General features: G+C 38.2%; 1 long non-coding RNA gene across 1 annotated transcript; it reads right to left on the bottom strand.

The window, feature by feature from the left end:
- Nucleotides 1-515: 515 nt before the first annotated feature.
- LOC137179519 (uncharacterized) lies at nucleotides 516-16125 on the bottom strand. The gene is made up of 3 exons (XR_010927829.1): nucleotides 15948-16125; nucleotides 15519-15618; nucleotides 516-1591 (listed from the first exon to the last, which is right to left on the bottom strand). It is a non-coding gene; the product is annotated as an uncharacterized lncRNA (long non-coding RNA).
- Between the last annotated feature and the right edge of the window lie 230 nt (nucleotides 16126-16355).

The raw sequence follows: 16355 nt of genomic DNA, 5'->3' as shown, positions 1-16355 counted from the left end.
CATACAGTATAAAGCAGCTGTGTACAGCAGATACTGTAAGTCACCCACATTCATTTATAGATCAGTTAAGACTGATTTACTGACTTTCCTGCTTTAACCACATTAAATGATATTTTCTGTGCCAATTTTGGTTGGAGAGTGTTTAAATAAATTATTTATATTTTAAACATTAATCCGTTGTTGCAGCACACCTGCAGCAAGTATGAAGTTTGAAACACAGGCGCCTTATACTGGAGCCTATGTTGATGCTCACAAAAACAAAGAGATTTTATGAGGATGATGTATGACTGCAGCTAGGGCTGGGCAATATGACAAACATTTAATATCCCGATAAATACCATGATATAGCACATTTTCTGTAAATTCAATGAATACATATTTTATATAAAATGACCACATGGAAAGGCCTATTTCTTATTACATTATATTACATTACTTTATGATCATTATTATTATTATTATTATTATATACTCGACAAATAAAAAGTACTTACTCATATTTGATTATTTTCTCCTTTTATTTAAAACCTTTCTGCAAATTTTGCAAATTTTCTGCAAACTTTCAATTAAGCAAGTAACAAAATACAAAATATTAATGTATAAAATAAAAAAAGGTAAATGGGAAACACTTTTCAACTGTAGTTGCATACAAAATAAATATAGGCCTAAAAGGTGAACATTGTCAAAAATATCAAAACCAAACATAATATTCTATACAAATAGAACTGTTTGAATTGTAGAAGCAAACAAAAATAAATACAGGCCTAATATTGGTATATAAAATACCAAATACAAACATTTCAAGTTTAAACTATAGCAGCAAAATAAGGCTCACAAGATATAAAATACAACAAGTGAACAAAACATTCCCTCAAGTTTGAATTATAGCATTATATGAAAACAACCAAAGTGGCAGAAGAACAGATATTTGGCAGCAATGCTTCAAAATGTTTGCCTTGTGTTGCTCAATCTCAGGGGGTTAGTTCTACAGGTTGAGAGCCAGGAACACAAGCTGGTCAACTCCTTCTGGTTTAAGTAATGACCTCTTAAATATCACAGTGTTCCCACTTGTACTGAACACCCGCTCTGATGGTGCGCTTGTGGCAGGGATGCACAAGTATTGCTTTGCTAGCTTGGCCACTAGTGGGAAATGTGCCTCATGCTGCCCCCACCATTCCAGTGGGTTTGTCTCTGGAGCAGCCTCCACGGTTTGGAGACAGAGGTTGAGCTCCTTTTCATTGGACTCTCTGCTTGACTGAGGGGCCATTTGGCCTTGCTTTGCTGCTTTTTTAAAGTAGCTGCTCAAACTCTTCTTTTGCCTCTTAGCAGGAACCTCTGACTCATCTGTAGTGGCTGAAGCTAATGGAAGGGGGGCTGCCTCTGCTGCCACTGCCTGCTCAGACACCAGGCTCTTCAGTTCTGCAGTAGCTCTTGCCTTCATGTAGTCCACCCTCTAATCTTTAATATACCTAGGGTCAACAAGAGAAGGCATGTCAAGCACCTCCTCGGTGGTCTGGTCATTTAAGTAGTTCAGAATGCCCTCTTTGATAGTCGTGGTGAGGTGAGTGTCGTCATGCTGAAGCTTGAGTACCTGGTTATTAAAAAGACGGAGGACCGGTTTCAAGCAGGAAACACTTGTGTACTGCTCCCCAGACAAGGCACATGATATATATCGTCATTTCACACAGCCCTAATTGCAACGTTCTACTATAGTCATACATAATCGTTCCATTTTAACAACGGATTAAATTTTTGAACTTTGAGCTTAAAATTAAGTTGTTTGTCAAAAAATATTTGGTGAACAGTGTGGTTAATCAACATTGTCAGGAAATGACTGAAAATATGAAATATCTTAACAATGGCAAAATACACTGGAGGGGGGATTTAATGGTAGGATCAATCCTCTGTGATAATTTTATGTCAGTGTCACCAAAGGGTAAAGCTGTGGTTGATTACATTGTAGCCCCATTTGAATGTCTACAAAATTGCTTAGAATTGAAGGTATTGCTTGTTTCGCAGGTGGTAGAGGATAAAGCTTTATAAAAGTTGATCGGAGATCATTTACAAGCATAACCAAAATACTAAAAAAAACTGAATGGGAAGGAACTTTTTCTGGTCTCTTCTCAAGACATTATGAAAACTTTGACGATGAATTTTATGAACATATATGTCGTTTGAAGAGAGAACATGTAAAGCACTACCCTCATAGTGATGAATTTTTAAATAGAGACCTAGGTAGAGAAGAAGTCCAAAAAGCAATTGAGACCACTAAGGTCAAAAAAGCTCTTGGTATAGATGAGTTGCCTAATGAAGAGTTGAAATCTCCCAAAATGCTTGATTCATTCTATTGTTTGCTGAAAACAGTATTGTGCCCTCTATTTGGTTTAGATCAATTATAACTACTATTCCAAAATCCCCAAACAATGACCCGGAGGTGCCATTAAATTATCAGGGCATTATTCTAGTGAGCACTGTATACAAATTGTACTCTTCCATATTAAATAATAGATTAGTACAGTTTTTAGAGCAAAACAGTCTACTAGAGGATAGACTAGAGTGGTTTTCGAAAGGGAAGAGCCTGTATAGATCTACATCTACGGTGGTTAGAAACAGATTAAAATACAATAAGCCCACATTTACTTGTTTTATTGATTTTCAAAAGGTGTTTGGTTTTGTCAATCATGATCTCCTGAAATATAAAAAATACCAAATAGGGGTTCAGGGAAAATTCTATCAAGCTGTTAACTCTTTATATGGGGCACCCGTTGCCTGTGTAAGGCTGGAGATATACCTGCTTTTTAACCACACATTCACGTAGGAACCAGTCTAAAAGTGAATGAATATCATAAAGAATTTACTTGCCATCTTGCCATCTGGTGTTAAATAAGGTGATGTTCTATCAGCAACATTTGTGTAATGTGTGTATGTCCTGCTTTAGATTATGTGTCGGGAATATGAGGTTATAAAAGGTTTCAGAAAAAAGTACATGTCCATAATCCAATCGATTCTTTTTGGGACTTAAGGCACATAAATATGCGTCTGTTTTGGCAGTTAATGGAGAAATGGTGTGGGACTCCTGTGAAGTAAGATGAAAGGCCAGCATGGTGAGCCTGTGTCTGGGCTGCTGGGTTTACCACCCAACAGGGTTGCTAGTGAAATATTTTATTGGGATTTGTCTGTGTGAGGTGAATGGGCATCTGAAATATTTGATTTACTAGAAGAGTGTGGACTTGAAGAAAATTATTTCTAAAAAGTAAATGTCGAGGTGGAGGAGTTTAAATACCAAGTCTGGACTAAATGCACACAATCATGAGCAGAAGAGATCTGACAAAAGCCAAAATTGAGAACTTATTGTTTATTTAAGAAAGATTACAAATGTAAAAAATATGTTAAGTATAATTTGTCTAAAAGGCATTTACACACCGGGAACGTGACGAATAAAGACACAAAAATGTATGACTATAGTAGAACGTTGCAAAACTACTCATCTAGGCAGCGATACAAATTTGCGACAGAAACACAAATTTGCAAAAGAATTTGGAACAGCTCCTCCCTCAGAAAAAATGATGGATTCAACATCATCCTGTGATGATGATCTCCAACTTGCATTCAGCGTCTCTGTCCACAGAACTACCCATTTGTCAGCAGCATCTCCTGTGGAGCAGAGGGAACAGTGGCCAAACTGCCTTCACCAAGCTGACTGACAATAGAAACTTTACTGAACCAAAATAGTTTTCATGTCGGCTCCACGGGAAGAAATCGACAGTGTTTGTATTTATTGATTCATTGATTTTATTTCCAAACCCAACGTAGCAAGTGAGGGGAATCTGCCTGTAGTGAAACAGGCAAGCTCACAGACAGACTGGGAGCCTTGATCAATCAATGTAGATACTGTTAATAAGTTCAAAACACATAATGTTACACAGTGGGATAATTTTGCAATTTAAACAGCTGTCTATGCAGATTATGCTTCATTCATTCAACGCGACAGAAATAGACTTGGAGCATTAAAAAACGCAGGGGATCTCCATGTTCTTTGTCATACAATACATGGTGATGAGAAACACAAACAATCAACAGGTCCACCATTGTCATTAGGAGTTGTGACATGATGTCCTTCCGCATAATGTGATTGGTTGATGCCTTTATTCGCTGTGTGAAAGTCGCGTTTTTGCTGTATAATATTCACATTCCTTGTGAAAGTACTCATGACAAAAGCAGCCGTTCGAAAAATATATTCACATGCCAATTAATTCCATGAAAAAAATGCCCCCTGTGTGTTAAGGCCTTAAAAGTCAGATCACTCTGTGCACAGTTAAGATGCTGTATTTTAACACTACATATTGAAACTGGAAGATAGAGGTGTGATGGAAGATGAAAGAATTTGTGAATATTGTGAGCTGAATGAGGTGGAGAACAAAATTCTTGCCATTCTATATTGTCCTTTATATCATGATTTACTACAAATATTGCTTAAAAAGGTTCATGTCCCAGATTTAGATTTGATAGGTTTGAGAATTGATAATATTTTTGCATTTTCTGAATAGCTTTCTAAAGTATGGGATAGGAGTACGAAAGTAACATATAATAAATTCCTTAGTATTCTATATGGATTTCAGACTATTTGTTTATGAATTGGATCGAACATACAGTGTTCGGCACTAATGGATGTAGATGTAGATTTTATCTTGTTTGGATTTGTGTAGTGTGTCTTGTGCTTAGGGGGCTGTGTTTGTGTGTTTGTTGTTTTTCCATTGTGGGATATCTCCTGGAGTGTTATTTGTAGGAGGTTTATGTTTATGTTTGGATGATACTTATGTATTGTGCTGTTAGATGATCATGGGTTAACATGCTGGAATGTTTGATTTGTTGTTAGTTTATGTGTCTTAATAATTCCATGAGGGATAAATAAAACTATTCATTCTATTCATTCATGCAGCTCACTTTAGTTTAATGAGCTGGTTTGCTAAAGCTGTTAAAAAGTGCTAGACAGTTGTCATTTCAGCTGACAAAGTCAACAGTCGCTGGCTAGAAATGAGAAGTCTGACTGTCTATCTCTGGCTGAAATCATCAGATCCATTGTTTCAAAAATCACTGAGAATTCTGAGTATTAAATCTGCTGCTGTTGTCATTTTAGAGTAACTGCATTTGTGCCGTGCGAGAACAGAAAGCTTTGACAGATGTAGAAACAGTAACTAAGGGGGCAGGGCTTAGTGAACTGTCAATTAGATGATTTTAAACAATAAACCAAAATTTAAGAAAAGAAACAAGCCAAATTAGCCAAATATGAACCAACAAGACCTATGATGCAAAAGCCCCAATGATTTCACATTTGTGTGACAGATTGTATAAATTAGATTTGATCTTCCCACTCATCCTCTCTATCCCTTTTTACCAAGCAAGACCTTCTCTTTCAAAGAGCTCCATCTATTGCTCTGTGACAGCCTTTTTTAAATCTTGGAGTTTTATAACACTTCTAACATTGTTAAGCACTGCTCAGAAAGGCCACCATGGTGCAGAGAACAAGTGATTATATTACGGCGTAGCTCATCAAACACTACATGGTCAAAAAGCAGAGCACTTGATATCTCAGACAAGTGAGTTTAATGGCTGCCAGTGCTTGACCTTCTCCACAGGGCCTCCATGTTAGTCACTCTCCAGCAATTTCAAATTGAAACAGAGCCACAGCACCTACCAAATATGTGCAGAGCAACGGAGGCAAGAGGGGAGAAAGCAAGTAATAGAAAGGAAACAACGTGGCATGAGATATCATCCTCTCCCTTAGGGTCCATTTCTTTAGTCTATCGCTAGTATAGTTGACTGACTCGGATCTGGGAGTCCCAACAGGGTGATGGTGTGACAGTGTCTCTGAGCATTTCACAGTGCAGTGTGTTTTTAGGTACAAGGAGCAACTGCAGACCACCCCACTCAGGGATTGTCTGAGGGCTCCATCAACCGTAGCGAGCCCCTGCACTGAGGCTTTTCACTATCAGGAGAATGGGTGTTGCTAGAAATTGGGCTTTGATGTTCACAGTGACAGCGCATCAGAGCAAAGCAGCAGGTGAAAATAATCTATCTTCCACTATGTGATTTATGGATGTAATTCCTCTGATTCGACACCAGTTACAGTAGCATCCTTGAAGCAATCTGTGAAGGATAATAGACTTTAGAGGAGGACCAGACAAATGAAAATGTTCAAGTGTGCACGTCATGGGCTTTTTTTTTTTTTTTTTTTACAGTTAAGCATGAACCTTTAGCACAGCATTGCAAAGCAAATGATCCATAATGTTTGAGCCCTAATGAGATTGGAAAAAATCTAAACCAAATGCTGTTTAACCATACAGATTATCAATCAAGTCATCTCATCATAGGTTCAGATCCATTAAAGCTGAACTACCATTCCCTTGTCATCATCACAGTAGTCCCCCCACCCTGAACGACCTGCGATTACCCTCATCCTCCTTATGGCCACCCTGACGTTCATAAGTGAATCTATTGACAATTACAATTATGGAGAGTGATTGAGCTCATCCCTGAAGTTCCAGCGCCTGCTCCTGAAACATGCAGCAGGTTCTGTAAATGGAACAATTAAGATAATTGACTGTACAAGCCCCATTAACAAAGCCTGCTTGCAGCTCGGAGCAGCGATTAGATTAATTCTCATAATGGAGAAGCCCTTGTTCCTCCATTGTTCTCCATTTGCCATTTTCATTGCCTCCTCATTCCAGGTGCCAGTCATGTCCTGTGAGTAGGGTTCCATGTTGGACTAGGATCACAATGATTTATTAGACATTGAAAGCGAAGGACGGTAGAGTCAATGCAAAGGTGACCGGGGGAGACACACAGAAGATACTTATTGTCACATTTGAGAGTCTTGACTAAACAAATGAATTTTTTCATTACTAGACAAGCAACTGCATGATTCCGGGTTGGCTTTTTTACCCCCACAGTTTAAATAGTACCATTAAAGATTTGGCGAAGATTTTAAAGTCAAAACAAGTTATCAAAATAAGTATTTCTACACGTAATCACATGTTCCAAGGTCAGCAACCATGCCAAACAGGCATAATAAGACTTACTGGACACAAAAAAATCTCTTCCGACAAATGCCTGTTTACTCACTTCTTCTCACTTCTGAGAAGGGAAACAAGCACTTTTCACACACCCTGCTGACATGGAGGTGGCGGGAATGTCAAGTTCCTGTTTGGCAAGGACACAGACATTCGTAAATAGGTTTCTGTTCCTCCTGTTGCCATATTGAGAAATGCATTTTAGTTGGGTTGGGCACATACATCCATTATCTGAAGTTCTATTAAGTTTAATGCAGTTATCCTGCCTAAAAAGAATAAAAATATTTATGTGCATTTCCGCATTAGCTGCTGACTTCAAGGCTTCAGTAGTTCAATGACCTGATGTAATAAGAGCCCTATGATATAATAATGATTATAATAAGATAATTAACTACCCATGAGGTTGGTTTACCAGCTATGGAAAAAAAATCTTAACTATTTGCTACACTTCTGTTGACTCAAACAACACTAATGCTGTGTCTAGACAGACTTTTATGACTGGTGACTGTTTTTTAGCTGAACTAATTCATACAAATTCATAAAAGGATTCAGTATCAGTTAAAAGAGTGAATCAACAGTAATGTAATAATATAAAATGGCAAGACTGTATTGATAAGGTCCAACACATTTAAAGCGCTGTCCTTCACAAGCATAAGATAAATAATGTATCAATGAACCGATGTGGTGAATGTGGTAAGTCTGACTCATTTCATGTCTTTTATGTCCATCCTATTATTATTAACTAAGTAATATGAACTGTATGTGTGTGTTTCACTGGGAGGGGAACTAATTCTATCATGCTAGTTCCAAGATCTTTCTTTTTGTTCAGAGTGAGACCGAGGGAAAGTGTTAAGTTACAAACACTACACACACTCTCTCTCTATGGGTCTATGTGTGTTAGGCCACCCAGAATATCTGCATGGTAGTCAGTCAGTTCAGTCCTACACCTCTCTATACCCCTGCTTCTCAGGGTCTGGCATGAGTCCCTCTTATGTGGATGGAGCATGGAGGTTAGGACCAAAGTTTCTGCTATTAAATTTTCCTTTTCTTCAGATGTTATTCTACAGAACACCAGGCTCTCTTTTCTGTGGTCAGTGCCTGTCCAATTCATTCAAGAATGATATGCAGCCCTCAGCTGCTTACTCCTAGCCGCACTCCAACAGCTCAGGGCCAAGCTGAACAGGTTGCACTGCCAAAGGCAAGAATGCTAGCAAAGTGGCTGCACTTATTGGACACCGGTTCAGTGAAAATAATGATAAAAAAGCCATATAAGACACAATACCACAGTAGCAAATTATAAAACATATTACTTGGCAGAGAGACAAGTACAGATTTTTTTTTTCTTTCTAAGGAAACAAGAGTACACAGCTGCTTCAGGTTTGTCCTATTTCTGCCCATCTGCAGTAAGAGCCCCTTCATGATGTCTGTAACAGAAGACAAACCAAATACCTTCTGAGTCAACACAACCCTGATCCCTCCTGCAGTTGGAAAACAAATAAACATGGGCTCACGCTAGGCAGCCCTGGCGAATCCACTCAGGAATTTCAAATACTCCTGAATTTATTTTCCATGAGGTCTTTGGAGCAATCTTTGCAATCAAAGAGGTCAATTTTGCTTGGAAAGAGAAAAATATTAGGTAAATATTTTCAGGGAAGCTGGTCATATTTGAAATGGGATGGCTTTCCTCTTCACCCCCTGCCCTCCGTTTTCCAAACACATGCGGTATACACATGCACACCTCCGTTCTGAACACACACACACAAAAACACACACAAAGTTGTGCTGGAGACATAGATACACAAATGTCTTTTCTTCAGTCTGTTTTTTTTTTTTTAACTGATCAGTGCTGCTCCCCTGCCGCCAGACCGACTAACATGCTTGTTTATTTTTCCCATGCCCACTTTAAATTCCAACATTTCACCCTTGCTGAAAAGCCCTGTGTGTGCTTGGCCAGCAGGACAAAAAAGGTAGGAAAATATCAATAAGTCGCCATTTACATCAGAACAAAAACAAACAAGCACAGGAGAAAGGAGCTGCTAAGGAGGTCCAAGGCTTTTTTTTGCACCAGAAATCCTTCTCATGTGGCTTCAGGCAGCCTGCCAGCCAAATCTAATATGGATTTATATACAAAGAAAGTGCTTAGTTTAACATAATGAATATTTAATCATGCATGGACCCTGTAAAGCAATTTTGCAGAAATAATTGAAAGCAGACTTTGTCTCGAGGCTTGAAAAAAAAAAAAAAAAAAGCAACAGCTAAACTGTTGACCCAAAGGAGCCCAAAAATCTCACGCTGGATTAAATGTTTACACTGCTGGCATACACTCTGATAAATGAGGTTAGGAATCTAGGGTGGAATCAACGGGTGTTAAATCTGCTGATTCTGTCAGGGTGAGAGAACACACAGATGCCTAGCTGTACACATAACACCTGCACCTTGTTGGGCAGCTTCATCCCACATCCTCGGCTGTATTTTTAACACTTTGACTATTTTATACTGGAACGGTTTGCATATCCACTCATTCAGTGCACCACAGTTTAGAATGGGGGAAAAGACTGTGAATGCAAAACCACCTGCATGAAATTCAAATGAACTGATTTATGTAAGGTTCATTAAACATGACGAAACACATTCTGATTTTTGTGCTTTTTATATATATTGCTACAACTAGTTTTTACTTTCTATCCAGCTATTGAAAACATCTAGCTGATACTTCTGATGTGAGCAACAAGACGTTGACAAGAGAATTTACTGTGACTAAAGAAAAAGAGCTTCAGATGACGTACTACTTTTTTTTCCAACACTGCCTTTACGGCCTTATTTCAATACAGTACACAATCAGTTGTAGCCTGCCGCTCAACCCTTGGTCCACCAAACAAGAGAAATTAACAATTTTCTGTGGGAAGGAGCAGAGCCAAAGTACAGATGCACACAAGATAAATTATATGAGCAATACTACATCATATGAAATACTTTCCACAAGCCTGACTTGAGCTATTCACTACTTTGTAAATTATTAGCTCTCATAATAGCATTACCAAAGAGACTGTGACGATAACGCTGCACGGCCTCAGGTCACAGAAAAATACAAGAAATAGCTAAACTTGTATAAAAAAAAAAAAAGAAGGGGGAGGGGGGGGGGCAACATAAGCGGATTTGAGGGAAAGTGTTCACTTATGCAAAATAAAACAGGTTATCAGGTCTATTTGGTGATTCCCTGGCACCCTTAATAAATCAGCTTAGGGTGCGGCCTAATGGCTTCATTCGCCCCACAAATCTCTGCACTGCAATAACATGCGCCAGCGAGCACAGATTAATTTAATAACTCTTTAATATTCTCCATGAAAAAGAACAGGAGACCAGCGAGTCCAGAGCATATGGGGTGGGTGGTGAAGGGGGCTATCTGTGGAATAGGATATTGCTGCAGCAACAGATTGAATATTACGTAATGATGTAATTTATATTCCATTCGAAGTGCTAGCTTCCCAGACTGGGGACTCAAACAGAGCTGGGGATTTGTCTGTGATAGAGAGTAATGGGGAGAGAAAAAGTTGAGGGTACAGACAGAATGAATAAGGACAAAGGTGAGTGAAGAGTTACTGGGCAAAGATTGTCTGTCTCACTAGATCTGAACGTGTCTGACTTGAGATGTGTCTTGGGCATACACACGTTGTATGACCAGCAACCTACCTTTATAAAATTACACCTCAATATAAAAGACACACATACAAATTTCACTAGTTGTGCAAATGGTTTACTACTTTACATACTGAATTTCTGGTAATCCTTTCTGGAAAACATCATTTTAGTTATCTCTAGAGGTTATCCTTAATGGCTCCCATGAATCTCCAAATTTGGTGATTTAAAAAAATGTCACATCAACTAAACAACTAAGTGTTCCTATACAGTAGTGGGTCCCCACATTTTTTGCTTGTGACCCCTTTATATGAAGCAACATCTGCTTGCAACCCCTTGTTATAGGATGTCTATAAGCTGTGAGCAGTTAAAGCAGAGAGAGATTTCCCCTCTCAAATTGTTTCATTTTAATTATGTTTTATGGATCTAAAAGGGCAAAATGCATCATCACAAAGCTGAAAATATGGCTGTTTTCTCTGTTCATGACAAGCTGGTCTTAATACATCATTTTTTTACAGTAAAGCAACAATTACACTGATACGTTTCCAGGGAAAGATAATAGATCACTGTAGCCAGCCCGAGAGAAAAATTATGTCTGTTTCCTATTTTGTGCTAAGGATGACAAATATCTTGTAATCAGGAAAACAAGGCATATCAAAATGACACATCTGCATTAGAAACAAGTGTTGAACAAATCAGATGGCAAAGTGGTGCAAGGGGTGGAGGAGAAGCTTGGAAAGAATAAACAGAGCTTGCAGACGTTGTAATGAGAATTTGCTCCATTTGGCAGTAGCCTGCAGCAAAGGTCTCCCATCTGTTTCCTATTGGAAAGGGAGTCATCAGTTTGGTGGGGTAAGGATGAAAAGAGAAATGAAAGAATCAATGGATCACAGTGACATCTTATGGCAGCAGGTGATATCACAGGGGAGAGTGTGGATGGATGGATGGATGTAGAGCTTTTAACGCATGTTTAAAAGAATCAACCAATCAGTGATAGAGGAAAACATTAAATCATGAATCCAACTAATTTGCATAATTGTTTGTTTGGTTTTTTTGGTGTTGAGTTAATTTGAAATGCCAATTAAAATATCCTGCAGTTCGATTTAAGGATTCTCTCCCTCACTTTACTTAAAGTTGATAAAAGAAAAGAAAACAAGCGTATGGTAACAGAGATCTTGGCACTGAAGTACAATCTGTTTGAGAATGAGATACCAACCATCCTTGTTTCTCTGGAAAACATACCAGCAGAGATTAAAGGTGCTGACAACATATTTCAACAGGGGAACTTTGCCCTTCTCACAACCTCTTCCTGCCCTATCTTATTTACTCATATCTCTCATGGTCACTCCTTGTCTTCAGGCAGAATGTGAGAGACAGCGCTCTCATAGAAAAGCTGCCTCAGCTGTCTTTAACATCTCCCGACACAACCTTCAGGCTGACCTCAACCTAAAAACTCATTTAAAATTAAAAAGGGAACACAAAAACAAACAAAAAACAAAGACAAACAATTCTGAATGACAAAGGTAAAACATTGTGAAATGTTTATAATTTTGAAAGATCCATACTTGGATAAAAAACTTGGATGTAAATTAATTTGAAAAAAAACCCCACAGGTCTCATTAAAATGAGAAAATTAAAATTCCGCCTGGTTCTAGTTGACACACAACTCCATTGGAGTACTCGACGATATCTTATTTTGGCTTTAGTTTGTAATATTTCAATGAGTCCTCCATTTTATGACAAAGAATAGTCTCAGCTTTGCCCTTGTGTTCGCCTTCTCAAAAGAACATGGGAGTTGGCTGACAGTGACAAAAGATTTGTTTGCGTATCAAGTGACGGTCGTTTGTGCAGGAAGATTAAACACTAAGGTCAATGTTGAACCTGTAAAAGCACTCGACAAAGAATGGCGTTACAGTTGTTATTAATGTGTGTGTTTAAACTAGGTACATACACACTCATGTTGTGTGTGTGTGTGTGTGTATGTGAGAGTGTGTGTATTAAGGGGGTGTGAGAGGCTTTTAGCAAGATCAACAGGCAAAGCGGGTAAACAAGCTCAACAGTGGCTATCACCTGTGGAGGATGTTATAGCTTTACCTAGCACACAAGCTCTGCCTTTAACTTTCAAACTGTGAAAGCAAGATATTAGGGGATTTTCACAGGCCACATAAAGCCTTATCTCAGTCACAACCACACACACACACACACAGATATTCTCGGCCACAAGCTGGAGTGTACACATTTTTACGTACAAATTGAATCTGCTATAAAACCTGTATGTTGGTCAGGTATAACACTAAAAAACCTCTGCCTACATAGAAAAATAAAGGCATTTTTTAATGTCCCAATGGAAACTGGCTGCACTCAGTTTTTGTGTGCAACAGTGACAAATGTAGAAACAGTATACACATTTGTAGACATATATTCTTGTGTACTGATGCTTCCAATTTAACAGTTTTACAACAGATCCCGTCTCAAGCTTACTGGACACTAAGCTGGATTTGATGCTCCTGTAACCTACGTCAGTAAATACTTGACAAAAAAAAAAAAAAAAAAAATCAACTAGATCTCCCCTGAACCCCATGTTGACATGTTTTTTTTTCCAACAAAACACCGTAGAAACACCTACTTAATAACTATTACTGATTGTTACTTGTCATTTTGCAACCCCGTCACCTAACAAATACATTTACATTATTCTACCAATTTGCAAAAGCAAATACATTTTGAAAGAAAAGCCCAGATTACATTTTTTATCAACAGACAACATTCATTTTCTTTTCCTACAATATTTACTTATGGCAACTAAAGCATGATTTAAGTTTTTGTCATGCGCATGTGCATTTTGCTGTCATTCCTCAAAACTTTTCCTTTCTTTCTGCAATGAATTTGTTTAACCCCATCTCTGCTGAGTGCAACAGTATTTGCATTTGCTTCACATTTGTGTTACAATCACAAATGTGATAAAACTGCGTTGACGTTAACTCAATGCGATAAAGTCTAAGGCAATATAGGTATGGACACTGAGGTGCAACCTGAAAATTAAATAGGAAACAAGGGAGCCCTGTACAACGTCAAACCACCATTGTTTACTCTAAACCCACATACACTCACACACACAAACGGCTGAATAAACACTGTTTGTTGACTCGGGAGGAGAAACAAGAGGTAGGTGGAAAGAAGGGGGCCTGATGTGGAAGAGGGCTGTCATATATTCTCTAAGACAATGGTAGCACAGAGTGTAATTTAGAAAAACTAGGGGGGTTAAATCAATACATTTAGCTGCAAACCAAATTATAATTCTGGTTCAAAAATGGTCTTTGTTAATAATACATACACACACACACATAACAGCAACTGATACCATTGTCTAAATACAGTGGCCACTGTATAAAGCCAAAGATAAAAGAAAAATGTCCTGGTCTGAATAACCCTTATCAGTACAAAACAATAGAGTACCTATCAGCCACAGCTACCTACTTGAACCTCACCTTCACGTTCATGTGAGATGAAGCTAAAGCACAATACAGAATGATTGACAAGTCAGGTTTCAAAGGAAAAATTTTTCACTCCCTAAGTGAGCATTCAGATCAAAAACTCTGCATTAGACAACACAACAGGCTCCATTGTCGTGTTGGCACGTAGCTACAGGTACTAGTGGATCCAGAAAGTTCAGTTCTACTATGACATCTGTGAGTTTGCAGTTTTCCTGGAAACAAAAATACTCAACAATGGTTTGTAATATTATGAGGAAGAATTTTACCACGGAAAACTGATCACATTGACAATCATTTTGCAATCATCTCTGTTGCAATGATTGCAAGGTAAACAGCCAAAAACGATAATCTCCCAGGAATGTGCTTTTTTATGAATTTTGATTGGCCATTGCAGTAACACTGTGTTGCAGCAGAAGGTGAGCCAGGTTCAAGTTTGAACTTTTGAATCATACTTCCAACGAGCTTACCAAGCATGACCACCAAAGCATGTCAATTCAAACCCGCAGCTCCATCAGGAAAACAAAGAATGTATGTTCCTTGTCTGGGAGCTGCTTAATATTCAGTGTATAAACTACTGACAGAAAATACATTCATAGCTCTAACATATAAAGAAAAGTCACATATTACAGGAAAATTAAGTTGTTTAGAGAGATCCCACAGTAGTCAAGAGTTTCCTGATTCATGACCCAAACCCAAACATGAACGTTTAGCCACCTGGTTCGAGGACAGTCCCTAAAAGTGTAGTAAAAATGTCTAAGCAATAATATGCCACTATTGTTGAATCTTAAAAAAAGTACATATTCTTTACACATTTTGTAAATAAATTACAATATGAACAGATATTTTGTTGACCACTGTTGACTGATTCATTTTTGTATTTTTTTTTTCTACATTTTTCCCATCTTTTTGGTTTATGGCTTTGGTTTCTTTTATCTTCAAAGTATGTCATAACTGTGGTGAGTTTCCTGATGATAGAGCGATAAATATTTTTGAGTCCCATGATACTTTTTTGAGGTGGAGAGCTAATTTCTCTTTTCAAATGCAGTCTTGGAAGGCCTCCACCCATCACTTAAAAATCTGTTGTTGTTTTTTTAACATGAGTAGGATTTAGACTTACTACATTCCTACAACTAAAAACAACTAGTTGAACAAGTCATAACTAGGCTTTACATTATACCATGGAAACGTAAAATTGGTGTTTCCGATTAGCTGTGTCCCATTAAACCGGTGTAACAAAGGTAAACTACTGTTTCTTATTCAGAAAATAAAATCTATGTTACAAATAGCCCAGTTTTCCAGAATAACATTTTGTTCTCACCTTGACTGCTGACTTCAGTAGGCTAACATCTTCAGATAGCGAGTGGGAGCAGCAGCTTCAGGTCGTTTCTAAGGGCCACTGGTTTCAAAACATACTCGGTCTGAAAATGACAAGATTATCGCTTATGAATTTATGAAATATTATATTCCCCCTGCCATAGCTGCATAGCTGTGTGACCTCAGCAGTCTGTGATTCACAAAGTGATTCATGTACAAACTGCTGAGGTCTAAATAACCTCAGCCTGCAGAGTTCAGGTCCTACTAACTAGCCAGTTATGACCCAATATATGTAAGACACAGCAAGCAACTAGTCAGACAGCACATGAATGAGCTGACGTTAACCAAAAACCTACCAAAGTACACCAGTTTTAACTTTAATGCTTAGCTAACGTTACATTGAAGTAGCCAACCGTTACTTTAGCAAACTCACTTTTTCTCTGACAGATGGAGATTTGTCCTTTTCGTTTTTTGTTTTTGTCCCGCACTTTTTACTTTTCTTTCTCTATTCCCAACTTTTTTTCCCCCTTTTAGTTACCTAACATGACATAGTTTTGGTCAGTCGAAAATAAATCCAATATCCAGCAGTTAACAGAAATTAGCCGTTATCTTATCTGTAATCAAAGTAGTGCAGGTGCGGACCGTGTGGACTAAACCATTTGCGTCATAACAGTGGGGGAGCGGGAACCCTGGTTACCATAGTTACAGAACCTCCTCAGTAAATGTATAATTTGTAAATTAAAGAAACGTTTACATACTATACAAAGTGATTTTTCTCCCTTTTTAGGGCTTTGTCAGGGAAAAATTATAGGTGCAAAGTCATTTATGCTTCTGACTGGCT

This window comes from Thunnus thynnus, chromosome 1, assembly GCF_963924715.1.
Source record: "Thunnus thynnus chromosome 1, fThuThy2.1, whole genome shotgun sequence".
In the NCBI taxonomy this organism is placed as follows: Eukaryota; Metazoa; Chordata; class Actinopteri; order Scombriformes; family Scombridae; genus Thunnus; species Thunnus thynnus.
The sequence above is the reverse complement of the archived record's forward strand: the minus strand, read 5'-3'. Positions and strand labels throughout refer to the sequence as shown.